The sequence below is a fragment of the Podarcis liolepis genome (assembly GCF_965112155.1).
Source record: "Podarcis liolepis genome assembly, chromosome: 1".
NCBI classification, from domain to species: domain Eukaryota; kingdom Metazoa; phylum Chordata; class Lepidosauria; order Squamata; family Lacertidae; genus Podarcis; species Podarcis liolepis.
The window spans coordinates 39,028,723-39,048,759 of NC_139554.1; the positions used below are offsets into that span (position 1 = coordinate 39,028,723).

The 20,037-nt window shown below is 39.9% G+C and overlaps 1 protein-coding gene across 5 annotated transcripts in view; it reads right to left on the bottom strand.

Moving 5' to 3' along the window:
- The window catches only part of DPH6 (diphthamine biosynthesis 6), a 233,211-nt gene that overhangs the window by 76,692 nt on the left and 136,482 nt on the right, over positions 1-20,037 (bottom strand). The window lies entirely within an intron of this gene.

A 20,037-nucleotide genomic window follows, 5' to 3' on the forward strand; every position in this document is an offset into this window, starting at 1 on the left:
AATTGGCCGCCTCTGGTCAGCCATGTGTACCTCTGACCTTATAGAGGGTTTAAATCAATTAAAACTTCAGGCAATAAAGACCTCTTGCTGATTAAGTTAGATAGAAATTATCTTTTCTAAAGGGATTACAGCTTTAAGGTGGTGAGCCTTTAATTTAATATATGGTAATTCCTTCTTCCTATGTCCTCGTATTTAGCTAATGGCAATGAAATTGCATTTGGTAATGTGGAATCTTTTATTGAACTTTCCAGGGCAAACAGAGTTTTCAGAAAGTTTTTACTTAAATAATTGGGGCATGTTCAATAATTTAAGAATGTGTGAATCCGTTTTGCCATTGTGTTTTGTTCTGCTTTGGGGGGTAGATGTACAGATTCACAGCATGTCACGTGCAGGCTTTGTACTTATGATATAGGAACTGAATAATATCATTTCTCCTCTCCCTGTGAAATAGCCAAAACAGTCCTATATTTGGAAAACAAGGAGATTGTTTTTCATCAGACATGCAGTATAAAAAACTGGTTTTCTACTAAATATTTTTGATTCACATCTGTGGGTCAGTTTGTATGAAATGTTTTCAACTGGAAAGTGCTGATGGCCTGTTAGGACCCTTCTCCTCTGCTTCAATTCCTTCCCTTCCTAGATTGTTACTGCATTTGAACCAGGCAAGCACTGGTCTGCTTAAACAAGAAAGAGAGGGAAGGAATCTGAGCATGGGAGTGGGGGACCCACAAGAGATTGTTCAATCCTGCAATGTGCTCCTGGTCCTCAAAACCATGTTACATGTGAATTGACCCAATCATCTGACCCTCTTTTGATATGAAAAATATGTGTTTCAGTTAAAATTCATGAATTAAATACTCATCGCAAAGTATTGGAAGACACATGATCTACCCACCTTGGAAGAATGGCAGATGAAGGTGATAGACTATATGGGACTAGCAGAAATGACTGGCAGAATCCGAGACCAGGGAAAAGAGACGGCGGAAGAAGATTGGAAGAAATTTAAGAACTATCTTAAGAAACATTGTAAAATTAATGAGTGCTAGAATAATAATAATAATAATAATAATAATAATAATAATAATAATAATATCTTTATTGTCATTGCCCCTCTCGGGGACAACGAAATTACTTGGCTGAATGATGTGGTTTTAGAAATTAAATGGAGTACAGCTGTAAAGATTAAGTTAAAAGAAAAGAAAGGTTGACAATTAGATAAAATTAAGGGTGAGGATTTGCTGAACTAAATATTTGAAATGGGAATGCAGAAAGGGGAGGTATGAGGAGGTCGGTGAAGTAAGTTTTAAGAAAATAAGGTTTTGAAATTATACTTGTTTTTTGTGTTTGTGTGTATTGTTTTGTCTGATATAATTTGTAAAATCTCAATAAATATTTTTTTTAAAAAAATTAAATTCATGAATTAAATTAACTCACATGAATATCCCTGAATCTGAATTAAGAGTGACCAGAGCTGATTGTTGTAGTGATATGTGGTGATCCTGGGAAAGCAGCAAGTGCACAGAACTGTTCTATCAGAGGTACAACCGGCTGCTGCATAAAGGAAACCCAACCTACATGCAGCACCAATGTGAGTATCCAAAGAGGTACATGCTCAGCGCACAGGTAAACATTCCAAAAGCAGATCCAAACTCAAGACACAGTGTGGCTTCCAGTGATACACATTAATGCTATTCAACATTACTCCCTGGGTAACTCCTCGATTAAACTTTGATTCATCTAACAATCCAATTCTTTGTGGATCTGGACTGCAAAAGTGAATTCTATAAGTTATTTCATGTTGACAGGGTGATCTTCCACCATACCTGGCTGCCATTTTATTCCCTTGCAGGATTCCAAACATGTTTTTGTCCCTATATGGAACTCCTGTGGAGGGCTGGAGAGTTGTAATGGAAAAACAGAAGGAATTAAATACCACCATCCGCACCCTGTTTCTCCACTCCTAAACACCTGTTAAGAAGCCGCTGTTCCTTAAAAAAGCCATCAAGGTGCTGTTACATATATCTGCATGGAATGTGCTTTAAGTTGCTCAGCTGAGATGCACCAAGTCTTTCTCTGCCAAAACATAGTGACACATGACAGAACAGTGAGAAGTCATTATTTCAAAAAAGCAAGACCACTGATCCTATTCACTTACTAAGCAACCTGACTTTAAACACTACAGAACCAATTAAGGCAGAATCTATAAACTGTCTAAAGTTTTAAAGCATAATTAGGGCTGTGTGTATTTCCTCCTAAAGGATCTGAGTGATATACAAATGAAAATAAACATTAATTAAAGTTTCAGTCTAAACAAATAAATAAATGTGTCCAATTTTTAAACAGACAATGAAGACTGAGAAGAGGAGTACCAACTACATTAAGGCATAAAGAATTCAGTGTTAGAAATAAAATAGTAGGCGAGTCAGACTTGACAGCACGTTAAGATATAATTCTGGAACTAATGAGTAGAAGAAATGCAAGAGCTTCTGGATTTTAATAGTATATGATACAATCACTGAAGAAAATAATTTAAATCAGCATGGATATAAACATTTTTTAACTAGCCAGGGGAATAAGAGAAGTTTAAATGAAAAATCCCAACATATTAACTTGGGACAGGAGTTTAGTGGGGTGCCGTAGGGATTGATGCTAGCTCTGATTTTGTTTAACATCTTCATTAATGCAATGGAAGATGGGATTAGCGGCATACTAATGAAATCCACAGAGCACACTAAGTTGCAGAGTGTTATTAACATAAATGAGAAAAGAGAAATAATACCAAAGGCTCTAGACAGGTTAGAAATGCCAGCTGGAGACAAAAATATGAGATCTGATGGGTGAGCGCAACAAAATCCAACTCCATAAAATTTCTGAAAACATGTAAGGATGGAAGAAAAACTGGTAGAAAGATGAAAGTGACCTATAACCATGGTGATAACGGACAGCAATCTGGCCATATTATTATTACACTGGATTACTGGTTTTATGTTTAAGACATCACAATAAAAAGGAGGGAGGTGATGGACATAATAGATTACAGCCTCCAGTTTTGGAGACTTCAAAACCAGATGATGTTGGAGAGAATTTATAACAAAGGAACAAAGCAGCCCCTGAAGGTCCTGACTGATAAGGAAAGGATTTTAAGAGGAAAGCTAATGACTAAGAGAACCTAATAATGACAATCATATTTTGAAGATGTGCCCACTATGGAAGGGGGAGGGGGAATTACAGAGACAAAGAAGTGCACTGAATGCTGTGAGATGTCATCATTATCATTTACTGAATTCATGTTTGCTAACAGAAGAATACAGACAATATGGATCATTGCCCAAGGGAAGCATATATCATATGAAATATATATTCTGCAGACCTTATGTGACTTCCATCAGGTTCATTTTAAGACAGATAGATGTGGTCTTGTGAATCCCAAAGTATTACAGAATTTAAAACAGAGAAGGTGGCATCATTTATTGGTAAAATGATTATGTGGGCTACCCAGAATGTGCATAGGGAGAATGAAAAAAACAGGTACCCTCAGATTTATAGGACACAACGTCTAATCAAATATATTTCTTTTAAACAGGGGTAGATAAGCTGAAGCACTTTAGGTGTTGCCAGACTACAACTCCCATCATGGCAACACTGGCTGAGAAGGATAAGCGTTGGCATCTGACATCTGGAAAGCCACAGCTTCCTCACCCCTGATTTAAAACACTTCTAATTGAACACATGATAATGCAGTCATTTCTCTCACAAAAAAGTTACTCAACTATGTGCTAAGAATGTCACATTTAGTTATGAAGATTTGTAATTTGTATGTCTTCCCCAGAGTCCTTGTTGTATATATGAAATATCTAATATCATCACAAGGCATGTATGATTCACCTGTCACAATAAACCTTGGGATCAAAATGGGGCTGTATTCTATAATTGTTTTAAAGAATGTGTGCCTCCTCCACAAGATGTCCAGAGGGTGGTAACATGAGAATGGGCCTTTTCTGCAGTGGCTTCCCATTACTGGAATGCTCTTTCTAGAGAGGTTCAGTTGGCTGGTGGGAGGCTTGTTTTTATCATGTATTTTGTGTTTTCATATTGCACTTTTATGTGGTGGACTGCCCTGAGATCTACGGATGATATACTTACTAACTAACTAACTAACTAACTAACTAACTAACTAACTACAGTGGTACCTCGGGTTACAGATGCTTCAGGTTACAGACGCTTCAGGTTATAGACTCCGCTAACCCAGAAATAGTACTTCAGGTTAAGAACTTTGCTTCAGGATGAGAACAGAAATCGTGCGATGGCGGCAGCAGGAGGCCCCATTAGCTAAAGTGGTTCCTCAGGTTAAGAACAGTTTCAGGTTAAGAACGGACCTCCAAAACGAATTAAGTTATTAACCTGAGGTACCACTGAAAAAAACTAACTAACTAACTAACTAACTAACTAACTTACTAACTAACTAACTGTGTCAACTAACAACTCACGAAGGCTCTCTTAGCTCCCACTGATACTTGAGAACCTGAACATCTGGTTTTTTCAAAGGTTTCTAGGCCTCGCAGCTAGCAGGAGACACTTCACATTGCATAGTAAGTTTCTTTAAAAAATACAGAAACCAAGACAAAAGGAGGTTTGTCAATAGCTTATTCAGTTGCTTCCTGTGGTCTCTAATTCTTCCCCTTTGTCTCTGTACTTCGCTTGATTCATATAGTATTTTGGGTGCAGCAACGCTGACATAATCTGTTGTGGAGGCAGGTTTGCTAGCTGGTATGTCCAGCAGTCCTGGATTCTATGTTGAGAGACCAGTAACTCAAGAACCTCCATAAAAAATAGTTTTAGATTTAATATTAATGCCAAATAAATTGTACAGGATGCAATCCACCTTGTACCCTTGCACTCCTGGAAGGAGGTGTCTGACAGCAGAAGAGGAGGCAAGGAAGTTCTTTCCAGTTCTCCTTCCAAACTGCAGCCCACACTGAAAATAAGCGCCAGAGAGTTGAGGGACCCTACAAAACAAGGTGGAAGGTGGTATGAAAAGTTGTGTGGTGTAGAGCAAAACTGGCAAAAAAAAAAAAAAAAACCACACCTCCCTTCCTCTTCTGTTAGTGGATGTCTCTGCTGGATCAAAAGCCCTTTAATGAGTGCTAGTGCACCAATTGGGTTCAACTTCATTATTTTCCCTGTTTTTATACTGAACCAAGCATACAGGAAGTGAAACAAATAATAGAACATGGTGCAAATAATATTTAGGTGTTGGCTATTGAACTTTCATATCAAGAATGAACCAGGAAATATATAAATGCTCATGGCACGAAAAGAATACTATACTATATTCTGTATAGGATAATATAGTTTGTAAAGAGAGATGTATATATACTTTAGCTTCTCCCATTCATACATCTCATTCTTAGAATCTCATATAACTCTGTCACTTGAACACTAAAAACTACTTCTAAGAAAACTTTGGCTTCTTGCGCCATATATTAAAAGCTTTTCTTCAGGATTGTTACAATAAAACAGCCAAGGATAGCTGACCAAAAATTTCTAAACTGAAGTTTCCATTGACACTTCCATTCAAGGCTGTGACATTATACAGGAAACTTGGCATTCAAGGAGACTTGAGATTGCAGTCATAAAATTTAATGAAGAATGAGTTAGATTTTTGCCATTCCCTACCTGTCTTTACTCTGCCAACTATCTCCCTAAATTAGTGTGATTATAAACAGAAGAGGGATGGCTGGGCAGCCAAAATATTCTGTAAGAAAGGTGAAAGCAGTACATCACACCACAGTAATTCACAGTGTATGAAACACATTAACAGTGTGACACTCTATTCTCATAGTCAGATGCTCTCTCCCAGCAGACACTTGACTCTGTAAGCTAACTCAAGAATCTGTCTCTCGCAGACGTTGGTTCTTTCAAAATGCTGACTGGGGAGAATGGTGAGACAGGCAGCAAGCTACAACTTTAGTAAACAGATGATCAACAATAGGACAATCAACATTGACTTAATTTCAGATTAACAATAACTTTGTGTGACTTTAAGGTTGACCATTCCCAATCCTTGAATAGATTCGAGTGGGGAACAGTTCCACATCTCCATAGCACCCAGTACAGACAGAATACAAACTAAGGTCAGTGCAGGTTAAAACACGTCGTGTTAGAAGTGGTTAGATTTTGATAAATATCATTTGGTAACACTATGTCTCTAAGGAACATTTTCAAATTCATACCAGCTGGAACTCTGGTTTCCTCTATGATTCTGTCAAGGATTAACTAAATTTTAGAACTCATCCAGATGGGAGAATTCCATGCAGCTGGTTCAGCACGTTAGCACAAATCCCAGAGTGCCAAATGCAGTCCTAGCAAAAAGACAACACACTACTTTGCGCAGAGCTTTTTGTGCAACATTCCTTCGCACGGACCGCAGACTTGTGCTGACCCCTTGTTCCCTTCTCTGCTGTTTAGACAGGTGTGATAAGGAAAAGGGGCTGACACAGTTGCCAGCTGTTTAAATGGATGCACAGATGCCGCAGTATAACAAAGAAAGAAAAACGAATAGCTGGGACAAAGGAAGTCCAGAATTGACCTTGAACCACCAAGCTCTAGAAAATATGCATGCTGAGACACCAGTTGCTTCCTTGATTGTTAAGTGAGCTGTAGTCAATGACATTTCATTTAATTTCTCTGCTGCAGACCCAGAGCACAATTTGTGGTCTCTATGCCTTACAAACCGAATAGTGAGAACACAAGAAGCACTGCTAGATTAGAAAGTGTCTATCAAGACCAGCATCCCTGTTCCCACAATGGCCCACAAGATGCCTATGGGAAGCCCAAAAGCAGGACATGAGTGCAAGAGCATGGCTAGGATTATTCAGCTTCGTTTAAATGAACACAGTAGCCTTTCTTAGGGAAACTCAGGTGCAAGGTTGTTTAAGCAGAAAGTGTAAGTGTAACAAAACACGCACAGGTGGTCTTGCTGCTTTGTACTTGCCACTAACAATTAGCTCAAGAACTACCTTCAGGAGCAGCAGAAAGACAGAACACAATTCCCCTTAGGATGCTACACTTACACAAAGCTATGCTTTGTATTTTGAAATCCAGTGACAATAATCAGTTATTGCAGTATTGTTCTTCAGGGTCTCCATTTGTAGCTTGTTGTGAGCAGAAAGTTTACTTTATGCATCTCAGGTGAGATGGGGGCTACACCCGCCTAATGCTGTCATGGAGCTTTTGGGCCACATTCCTTTTTCTTTCTAAAGTATGTTTTTATTACATTTTAACAGTAAGTACAACAAACGTTTCTCAAACACAGCTGTAAAATACCAAAATGGTCAGATGGATATATTTCCCTAAAGCCAACAGATTGTGAAGGTACAGGGAACAACAGACACAAAGCCCACCACCGCTACTGCCACACTTCCAAGATCATTAAAGGAATAAACACACTGATTAAAATCCATAGTATATAATGCATATGAGACACCTATCTCGCTGTATCTGACATCATTGGCAGAAGAAGTGTAGGCAAATTTACCTGTCTAGAATTTGAGCAAGGGCTTCCACATTGGAAATAAAGGAGACCATGGTGCTGTAATACTTTTTTTCCCTTCAAAATGAGGATGATCATTTGTTTAAGCCACCTTTCATCAGCCTTCCTGAGTATGTTTGTACATAAACAGCGCCGCCCAAATTTTATTACACCAGTGCTCTTTAGATGGTTGTGTGGAAACCTACCAATCACGTACTATGCAGAACTTTGCTGCAGTATACAATTGCTTCAGAAGATGTTTATGCAGAAAGAATTTGGTTCCAAATAATGAAGCATCATAGCTTTGGGAGCCATCTGCAGTCTAAAGTGGAGAAATTCATGGAAGGAATCAGCAACCACATTTCAGATCTCCTGCACAGTTGGCCAATGCCCCCAGAGGGGAAAGTGCAAACTACCCTGTGAATGTGACTGTGAATGCAAATTAAGGTTCTGCATTAATCTGCACCTTTGGCATTCAACTATTCAGGACCAATTCTCACTTTATGCTGAGCTTTCCCTGTCCCATCCAGCTGACAGAATCACCCCTGCAATCCTGAGTGATCTAAATCCATCTGAATTTTGATACTTGTGGCATCTTGGTACTTTCACATTTCTATTAACAAAAAAGGAATTGGCATGGACAAGATTCATCAAGGTGTACAGAGCTGCTTGCTTCTTCAGCCTATTGAGATGAGTAAGAACACCTCTGTCTTCAGCCTTTAGAAGTAGATAAAGTCAACTCTATGTCACAAAAGTTGTTAACTAACATTTGTCATCGTAAGTGGTTCCAATAACATACCATGATTTTACTTGGTATTGGGATGATTTTGCCTAGATGGTAATTATTTTAGAATAAACAAACCAGGAATTTTGACATCCTAATTATAAAAAAGAAATGAAAGCAATGATGGGGTACAGGGAAACACCAAAACATAAATGTTCTAGGAATTACAGTTGCTAGTTAATAGAGTGATATGATTGCTTATTTTGCAATCTATTCATTCTGCTTTTGTAAATCAAGAGCTAAATTAATTCAAAGAAAAGGCTTGATTGGTGTCTTCATTTAACTGGTGCTTGAAGTTTTGCTATGGGGAATTTTTAAGCAGGTGAGTGAATGCCTGAACAAGAAATGTATTGTATAAAACATTGGCATGTAACATATATATGTCAATAGCTCAGCAGCTTACCCAGGAAACTGAGAGTTAACCTGTGTATCCCATATATTTTTAAAAGGTGGAAATAAATCTGCTATGGGGAACTGGTTTGATAGACCTTTGAAGGTCTTCAAAACACTCGGTAATATGTTATTCACTAAAAATATTCCCACAATTCTCCCATCTCCCATCATTCCTTGCCTTAAGATTCAACTGTCAACTTTGATGTGCCTTTTAAAGTACCCCTCCAAGCCTGAAAAACCATGACTACAGACCACAGAAGAGAACTCTTTGCTTTGAAACTATCTGATAAATCAGAAGATCATTTACCTGCAAGCATTATTTGGTGAAGCTAAAGCGGCACATCAACCAGGAGCATCTGAAGGCTGAGGCAGCAAAACGTCAACAACAAATTGTCATTGGCATTACATTTATGAACCTTCAAACAGCATCAGATCTTTTCCATGGGAAACCAGATCAGGTCAGACTGGAGCTGAATATTTCTTAACAAGCTAACCATCAAAAGAACTTACGTTTTGAATAAAAAGGCTATCATTTGTTGATTTGAATATCAAAGGGATACACTGCAAACTCCCAGTCTAGAAAAACCTCCCTAAGCTACACCAGACAGGTGTTTAATAATCTATTATTAAGGCACTATTTTAGGTTACTCAGAATTATTAAAAAATAGCTGTAACTGTGAAGCTGCAAATGGGACTGCACAAAGAAATGAATGCTATTAACATACTATTAACAATTCAAAAGAATGAGTTGACATACCAATCAAACTTGTTAATTGACTGTCAATGGCCTGTCCCTGAATATACAACATGACTGCATTATATATTTCAAATGCTGACAGGAAGACAGTTTCATTTGCATTAACTTCATAAACTGATCAACAACCAAACTGCCACATACATTTATAATGGGAAGCTGAATCATTTCAATATTCATGGAGCTCTGTAATTGTAAATTAGGTACTGGCAAACAATATAATACTGTATGTACTCTAAAATATCCTAAATTTCCCTGACCTAGTTCCTTTGTTATTCTAAAAGAGCAGTGGGAAAAGTTGTGCATCTCAGAAATTATTTCCACAGAAATTTTTGGCCTTATGAAAAATCCGTTTGCTATTTAGTTTGCAGCCAAGGTTTATAACTCCACTCTTGCATAACTACGCTACAAACAGACAGACAAGGTAGTTTTCATTTTTCTGGCCTTAGTTCCAGGATCTGCAAATGGCATTAAAAATAAGCCAAAATGAAAAACAACAACACTAGTTTATGCTTCCTGTGTTTCAATATTAAGTAAACACTCGTGGCCAGCAAATAAATACCAAAGCAAAAGGAAGCGAAGTATCTACATGGCATATTTGAAATGAACTTCCCCACATTTAATTATCTTGAAAATCTTTGTGTAGACTATGGAAAACATCTACAAGTTATCGACACAAGTTTAGGCACCCAAGTAGTAACTACTGCTGCAATCCACAAACCCAACTAAACTGACACCATTTCCCTTTTCAGAGCAGGACAAACAACCAAGCTCCAATGAAGGCCTTGAAACTACACGGAGCAGCTGCAACAGTTCCCAAGCAATGGCTACAACCTAGGGCAATTCTATTCTTTCCACAGACTATCGGTGTAGTGGGGCTTAGATAAAAGACAGTGAAATCTTCTGATATCTAGGTACAGTGGTACCTCGGGTTACATACACTTCAGGTTACATACGCTTCAGGTTACAAACTCCGCTAACCCAGAAATAGTGCTTCAGGTTAAGAACTTTGCTTCAGGATGAGAACAGAAATCAGGCTCCGGCGGGGCGGCAGCAGCAGGAGGCCCCATTAGCTAAAGTGGTGCTTCAGGTTAAGAACAGTTTCAGGTTAAGTATGGACCTCTGGAATGAATTAAGTACTTAACCTGAGGTACCACTGTATGACTAAAATTTATTGGTCACCTATGCAGAGGCACATGTAGAAGTGACCACGTGCTGCTAACAATAGTAGTTATTTAACATATTTTCCCCCACGCTATTTCACCCGTAATGTTAGCTCTTGCAATTACAGAGAACATACTTCTATCATTAGAAGCCGAAAAACACACATTAAACTTTGATCCCTCTCTTAAGCATGTTTACTTGGAAGTGCTATGACGTCGAGAGCGTTTGTTTTCAAGTAAATGTGCTCACGGTTGCATTCTTACTGCCAGCAGGATGTTTTGCTGGAGTTGTTCACAACTTGCAAGTGTACAACAGGCATTTTTGCACACCCAGCTCCATGCTCCAAACCTTATTCCTCTTCTGGGTGACAGTGTTATTTATGTTCCCAAGCCACAGTGGGAGGAGATGAAGGGCAGAACTCCATTCCAGTCACATATCAGCAGTTAGATGCCACACATTGTACATAAATAAAATTTGCATTCTAGTATTTATTTCTTCTCCCCACTCCTTGCAGCTTGATAACTTTTTGAATTGTAGCATTTATGCCTTGATTGGCTCTTTGCTAGAGAGCTGTCTGCTGTTGTTAAGGCAAATTTCAAAGTTTGACGACAAAAGGGTTCCATTTTATAGCATCTGATTGTCAGGGTGTGTTGGACTACCTGTGTGCCAAACTTCAACTTTTTATGGCTTGGATCCATGGGTGCACAAAGACACAACTGCTCGTGCACCATCTGCGTGTGTGTCCCTGATTTGTTCTTTGTTAGCACACTAACGGAAAGGTATTTTCTCCTGAACCGGGCATTACCTTTTACATATATACAACAGCTAGAGCCTCTGTGTTTCTTTCTAAAGGTGCCCAGTAGCCATCATGTGACATTCTATCCTTTGAGGAAGCTATCAAAGCTAATATCTCTAATTTGTACCATGTGTAATCCTCCCATAATAGCATTTCAAGATGATTTGGTATTATCATCCCAGTGATTTACTCTCTTCAGATTTTGCAAAGGATTTATAATTTTTGTCAGTGCTTTTCACTTTACATATTAATTGGTAGAACAATAGAAGTGATTATTTCTCTCTGTTGGTATTATATTTCTATTACAGATAGCGGAGTGGTATTAGTTCAGCTGTGCCACTGTCCAGAATTAGATTGAACTTGCAGTTACATTAAAGCTTGCAAATTGCTTCTTGGATTGGTGGGTTGAAAGTAATAAGACTTAAGATTTAAAACATTAACATTTTATTTTAGTGTTAAGATATCTCTTATTCTAACTAGTGCTTGCTGGAATTTAAAGGATTATTCCCAATTTCCCAAATGTTGCCTTCATACAGAAGGGGATCTTGATTCATATTCTTACATTCATGTTGATTCTCACATTTCTCAAACTTTCCTTACGACTACTGCTACTTTTAATTTTTTTTAGGGGGCTGAAATCTGAAATACAGACATTGCTATGCAACCCCCTCTTTTCCTTGGTTTCTTTTTCCTTCCCCATCCCTTTTCCCTTTTGTGCCTTGCCTTTTGTAGATTTCAGTTTGAGAGAAAGGACTGTGTTGTTTGTATTGATACGTAAGCTATTCTGAGAGCCTTTCTGAGTGGCGACTGGGATATAAATGCTTTAAATCGGGGACGGGGGAGACTGTGTCTCTCCTGGTGTAGTTAGCCTCTAACTCTCAGTCAGCAGGGTCAGTGAACAGGAATGATGTTGTAGTCCAACAATAACTGGTGTTCATGGCAAACTGGGGCGGGGGGCGGGGGACTTCTACATATTCTTCATTTAGGCCCAAATGCCTGAAGATGCCATATATCACTGTGATCTTTGGATCAAAATACAAAGTGCTATTACTGCTGCTAAGCACTTGCACAAATGTATTATGTAAAGTGGCTCTGTAACGGTGGCTTGATTCACTAACTTTGGCTTAGTGTGAACACATGCGCTCCAGGAAAGAAGCTCACATCCACTTTCCTCCCTTTTTGCTAGTGCCCCGAGTTTATCATGCCAATCAAATCCAGGTCCTTAGTTTAACGCTGCCCACGTTAACCATGAGCTGTAACCAAGGTTACGTCACATGGTTTGGTTTAGCGTGACATATGAACTAGTCAACTGAGTGGCACCAACTTTTGTTAAGCACCGTATTTTTCGCTCTATAAGACGCACCAGACCACAAGACGCACCTAGTTTTCGGAGGAGGAAAACAAGAAAAAAATATATTCTGAATCTCAGAAGCCAGAACAGCAAGAGGGATATCTGCGCAGCCTGCATTCGCTCCATAAGACGCACACACATTTCCTTTTACTTTTTAGGAGGGAAAAAGTGAGTCTTATAGAGCAAAAAATACGGTACTTTGTTTCATTTGCACGTCCTGCCCCCCCCCCCGAGTAGTTTCTCAAGGTATTAAATTGCTCTCTTTTAAGTGTCAAGAAGTCATCTTAGTGTAACCATGGTAAAAAAACAACCTACTTACCCACACAACTGTATTTTCCTTGCTACTGTAACTATGATTGCATGGCTGAGCTCTGAAGTATACTTATTAAGGAGTTCAATGGAAATGGTCTCTACCTGATTTTTTTTTTTAGTGTACCAAATCTTGATAGAAAGCTCCATGAATATCAACAAAATATGCTCTATTAATAATTCTAGCCTAAGTGTGCAGAAAAAATATGTTCCTCCATGCAGGTATCTTATGCTCACAAAAAGACTGTTTTACACTACAGAACTGTCAGAAGAAATAGAAGCTTAGGGTCAAGCAAACATGCTACAAGGAGTTATGTGATTTGCCCTCAAATGAAGTAACTTGTTTCACCATAATCCAGCTCAAGATGCTAGAAGTTATCTTAATTCTGCTTGAAATTCTTCAGATCGAACAATTCCAGCGCATTCCCACCCACCCCCCTTTATGATTATTATTATTTTACTTACTGGAAAATATTTATCTGGAATTTGCTACTCTACATGAAACAGAAAGATGGAGCTGCCTCAGTTCACTGAGGCCTAACTGGTAAGTCTTTCAGCACTTCTTAAAACACAAAGAGGTGATCTGACAGAATCTTTTGCATGAGGGAAATGGCAAAGCCTGAAAATGGGGAAGGGGGCAGAGGAAGAACTGTGAAGTGTTCACGCCAGACATTCGAATGCCTCTTCTTTACAAGAGAAATACATGGCTGCCAAATCAGTAAAAAATGTTAACACCAAATAAAACACAGTTCTCTCTTCCTAACTTCGTTATGTTTTTTCACCCGGGGACCAAGATCCATCTATCATCTAAGTGCACACACATTTGTCAGAGTTCAGTTGGCATGACTAAAATTCCCTTCTTTATTGAAAATATATGAAACAGAGAGCAAAAGTTAACTGGCAGATAATAAAGCTTTCACGTGCCTTTTAAGTGTCTGCCAGAAAACAACTGACGTTGATAACCCGTATTAGATGAACAATGCTCAATATAAGTTTTGAAAAACAGATTCCATGCCTTCATTCTGGACATTCAGTCAGTTGCCATCCGCACTAACACTACTATTATTAAAATTCTGAACTCCGCAGCAGTTCTCATCTACAGATGGAATGAGTCAGAGGAATTTCAAGGAGTCGTATGCTTGTTTAATTCCTGTTTTAATGGGTATATTAAAATTACAAATATGGAACTGTGTGATTCTGAACATGTTCTTTTAGCAGCACAGCTCACTCACAAACACTACAGAGTGAGCAGGTTTTGCAGACTTCTAATGTCTCCTGAGCTTCTCCTAGACCCCCTTTTTTGGGGGGGGGAGAACAAGAGTCTCTTAAAGGGCCAACCCACTGGCTTGAAGAGGGTTTTTCCTGTGTTCCATGACCTCTTGCACATTCTGCAATGCTCAAACGACAAGGTACTGTGGGAGAAGCACTCTGTTGCTCAAGCCCACGGAAAAGTGTGCCTGAAAGTCCTGGCTCTGGTTCTATGGGCCTGGTGTTGGGGCACCTAATTCAATGGATTCCTGCCTGCCAGCCTCAGCATAAGAAGCCCCCTGATCACCACCTTCAGGCTCAGAGACAGAAACCTAGCCTGCCTCCTTAGCCAGTGTTCCTGTAGCAGGCAACTGCTGGACTCCAGGGTCGTGACACCATTGCTTTTGACAACTGACAATGATGTGTTGCTTTTGAAAAACAGTCTTCAGCTAATTAATATTTTTTTCTGGCTTAACCTGGTGTTTTATTTTGACGAAATTGTTAAATCTCTTTTTGGTTTTTACCTCCTGATTTTGTGATCGGGTTTAATTTGGGTATTGTGATTGGTTTTGTCTCTTTGTTATTTGATTTCCCAGCTGCCTTTATTTTATTTTAATTAGGTGGAACATAGGTTTTTTAATCATAAAATTAAATAAATAATAATTATATCCCCACCAGCCATGGGGGGGAGACAGTGCTGAGGTGGGTGGTATACATGTTTTCTCATCTCCAACCCAACTAGTTGCAAATTTTGAATATTAGGACACATCAGTCATGCATGCACACAGTGGATCTGTGTGGGCAGAGGGATGGGGGTGGGGAGAAGGATCTGCAGCTTCTTATTTAAGGTGTCAGCATACACACCTACTTTAGTGTCCAAGTAGATCCCTACATTCCTATCATAACTAAATTCTGTTTATCTTGTTCAGGTAAACTACTATTTAACATACACTTCCCAGGCAGTCTATCCATGAAGGAATAAGGAGAATACGACCATAAGCAGAGCGCAGCAGGATCAGGGGGCAAAGGCCTATCTAGTTCAGCATCCTGGCCTCATAGGGGCCAACCAAATGCCTGCTGGAAGCATGCAAGCAGGACCGCAGTGCAACAGCACTCTCTCTCCTTGTGATTCTGAGCACCTGGTTTTCAGAGGCATTCTGCCTCCCTACAAGGGAGCTAGAAAATAGCCATGATGGCCAGTACTATTGGATGAGAGTGGCGCTGTGGTCTAAACCACTGAGCCTCTTGGGCTTGCCGATCAGAAGGTTGGCGGTTTGAATCCCCGTGATGGGGTGAGCTCCTGTTGCTCTGTCCCAGCTCCTGCCAACCTAGAAGTTTGAAAGCACACCAGTGTAAGTAGATAAATAGGTACCACTGCAGCGGGAAGATAAACGGCGTTTCCGTACGCTCTGGTTTCCGTCACGATGTCCCGCTGTGCCAGAAGCGGTTTAGTCATGCTGGCCACGACCTGGAAAGCTGTCTATGGACAAACGCCGGCTCCCTTGATCTGAAAGCGAGATGAGGGCCACAACCTCATAGTCACCCTTGACTGGACTTAACCATCCAGGGGTCCTTGACCTTTACCTTTACTGGATTTATATACCACCTTTTTGCCAAGGCCTGTAAACATGTTCACAATAGCATGTTGATGGCCTTACTGCCCATGACTGGGAATAGATATGTAGAAAATAAAGGGGGAAATCTGTTCCTTGAGACAAATTATATATATAAAAAATACAAAATGTAGCTACAGACAACATGGGCAAAAGGTCTCACTGGCTTCTTTGCAAGAAGAAAATCCCTATTAAGAGTGTTCAAATATATTAAAAAGGCTAGAATCCATAACTAAGTTATCTGCCTTCTGCTTTGCTCTCTACAGGATTGTACATTTCAACCTGCACTTCCCCATTTCAAAAGGGCTGGCAAAGTATTAGAAGAATTTGAAGATTTAACTTGAGAATGTGGTTCACATCTGCCACAGTACAGGGCTGATTCCTCGGAGTCTACTTTGATAATGCACTACCTGCTCCACTGTTTATCTGACCAGCTTACTTCCTGCCAAGCTGGATCTCACTCACCAAATGGCTCCGAATTGTCACACTCTTTTTAAAGTTTTCTCCCGACTTCTGTTCACATCAAAACACAGTTCCAGCTCTGCTTTGATTGCAAAACCACCCTGCCATGGGCTCTAATTACATATTTACGACCTACCATTCATTGCATTTTATGCTGAAAATTTGAGGGGAAATGCATGAGATTTCCTTTACTTCTAACTCAGACTTAAAGAAACACATTTAAAAGGATTAACATCTTCCAAAGCTCACACAGAATGGAACTAAAATACTGTGAACACTCAGAACTGGTTTACAAGCAAGGTTATATGACGTTTGCTAAGCAGGATGGCCGGGGGTGGAATCCAACCTGGCGCCAAGTGATCGTTCCATCAGCACAAGGATTTCTGTTTGCGCAGCAGAATGCTCTCCCCCTCTCCTCACCCATGAACCCCCTAAATCTGTTCTAGAGGTTTCCCCAACCCCCTGGAGCAGATTTGAGGAGGACGTGTGGCACACAAAGGAGGAGGAAAGGGATGAAAGACCTGCTGTGCAAATGAAAATATTTGGGTTGATGTGACCCTGTAGCTGAATACCACCCCATGTGCCTCAACTTACAGAGAATGGTCTTCTGTTTGAAGGCACCTATTCTACCCATTACGGCATCAGAACATATGGAAAGGAAAGAGGGACATTTGATGTCCATTTTCCTGAACAATATCACTCTTCAGAAACACATGTACTTTTGCACACGCATGTATTTATAAGCACTCACCCACTGTCTTTCACACACTTCAGCTGTGTTCATATTCTCCCCCACTAACACTATCTTCATTGAAATCCATGCTCAGCAACCAACCTAGGGGTCACATACGCTCAGAAGCAGGAAAGGCTTGCAATAATTTCTATGCTGTTATGTGCCTAGGGAAATTCATTAGAGAAAAACTCCCTCTTCGCTGCATATTGCTGGTAAGATCCAATGACAAGGCTGGGAGGAAGCAAAAGTCAGCACAGGGCCAAACTAAAAGGAAGGCGGAAAAATATATAGGGTGAAAATTCCACAACTGTTTTACTGAAGCCTAAGGGACGCGGGTGGCATTGTGGGTTAAACCACAGAGCCTAGGACTTGCCAATCAGAAGGTCGGTGGTTCGAATCCCCGTGATGGGGTGAGCTCCCGTTGCTCGGTCCCTGCTCCTGCCAACCTAGCAGTTTGAAAGCACGTCAAAGTGCAAGTAGATAAATAGGTACCACTCTGGCGGGAAGGTAAACGGTGTTTCCATGCGCTGCTCTGGTTCGCCAGAAGTGGCTTAGTCATGCTGGCCACATGACCTGGAAGCTGTACGCCGGCTCCCTTGGCCAATAAAGCGAGATGAGCGCCACAACCCCAGAGTCGGTCACAACTGGACCTAATAGTCAGGGGTCCCTTTACCTTTACCTTAAGGGCCAAAATAATGTTTGCATATGCAGGCAATGCTGTTTCACTGTGTTCAGACAAAAAGACGCTGCCTTAGAATGAGTTTCCAACTAACTCTACTATAACATCCATTAAATACTTCATGAGTGACAGCAGGAAACACAGGTGAAAGAGAAAGAAAAGAATGATTGGGAGCAAATGAAGGAATATTTTGGTGGATAAAATTAAAGACAGCTAATCATTACCTCCAAAGTCCACACACACACAAAAACCTTCCACTTGGGTCTTTCAAACCACAGAATGAGTTTTGAAAGGTTGCCATCATTAAGGAAAATTAAATATCAACATCCTTTGATTGAAAACTAGATGCCCAGTATTAGATTACACAGTATCATTTGGACAAACAGCATTCTCCAAACAAAACCAAGATCAATTGTGTGATAGCATATATACATCTCTGGGTACTAACCAATAAGGAAAATGTATCAAATGTGCAAGAGCGTATTGAAAGGAAAAGCTTGCAAAAGCAGGACAGCATTTCTCCACAATCTTAAGCATTCTTGAGATCTCATTTGCTGTAAGTTATGGGATAGCTAGTTATTGCATCATCAAATCTCTGCAGCTCTTTTTGAGCTGACAGGGTCATATACTCATACAGATAAACTGGTCAAGAGCAGAACGTGGTTTAGAGAGGAAGGCCATGTCGCACTGAAATAGGACTCTTACAGGATATTGTTCTTTTTGAATGCTTTTATTTAACATTCAATCTCTGTTAAAACTCCCACTTTATTGCTTCATTAGCATCTATGAGATTCCAAGTGAGTTCAAAAGGGGAGGGGGTGGAGAGAATAAGCACATTCAAAATAGACTTTACTGTGTGATGTTAACTCCAGACTTATTAGACTGTTAACACATCTGTACATTAAGAGGCACTTCAGACATTAACCATGTAACAGGCTAACAATAAAAGCTCACCCTCCAAAAAAGGTTTTCCCAACGCCTGCATGCAAAAACCAGAAAACTGACACAGCTACACCTATAAACTAATTTGTATTTCAACTGCCTGTCAAAATCACTAGTTCCTGAATCGGTATATCAAATTATGGTAGATCATTTGGGCGCACGCCATTTAAAAGGGTAAAAAATAGTACTTGATTTTCCAGGACGTGAGAAACTTTTCTCAGTTCTTTGGTGTGAGTTATGCACATGGCAATGCCATCCTGGAGCACAGCGGAGCAGGACTGTTAAAATGTGCTGTCTGACATTTCTATAGAATGATCACGACAAAATATCCTAGTAGACTGTGCTCTTCTTACTTGACGTGTTTTGCCATTTCACCCACATGGACGGTTTTGTCTCTTGTTCAAGAACTTCTGGAGTCCCCACCCTTCCAAAAGTACCAACCATTCTTAAAACTTAGCGGGGGGGGGGGGAGGGAGAGAGAGAGACACCAATTCAACATCAAGTTCTAACGGCTCAACAACTTCAGATACCAAAACCAGCAGGATGAGCTTTGTGCGAGTGTAACAAATAATAAGAAAAATCTGGCTGATTCTGCAGTCCGCTTCCGCAACTCTTGTTAAAGCACAGCAGTGGGTAATTTTCTTTTAAAATCAAAAGCTTAATTTCAGCTACACTGCTCCCCTTTAACAAAAATCTTGAGAGCTCTTCAAAACTTTGTAGAGAAAGTATTACACTTAAAAGACATAACCAACCACCAAAAGGAGAAGGCTGGTGTGAAGCTGTGAAGTTTTAAAAATGTCTAAGCAAGAATACACCCCACTTAGTCACATCTTAATTATTTTAAGGTAGGAAACAGCAATAGAAACGCCCAGCCCCTCCACCTCAAAAATATGAAATTTATATGAATTATGGAAGAAGGTGATTTCCTTTTACTCCCCCCACAAAAGTCCCTGGACCTATTTACCTGCAATTTGGCAGGCTTTATTGATTTTGGAGGAGCTCCTGTGCATTTCATCCACTTTGGTCAAAAGGGGGAAACGATAATAGCTGTTTTTAGATTCCTCATAATAGTGAATGGAGAAGACAGAGCTTCAGCAGAGTGACTCAGAACCTGAAACACAGATCTAAATGGAGAGAGCACAGTGCATCTCAAACACTGGATTTTTTTAAATTAAAAAAATGCACACAGAATCATAGAGTTGTAAGGGACCTCAAGGGTCATCTAGTTCAGCTCCTGGCACTGCAGGAATCTCAGCTTAAGCTTCCATACGCAGATAC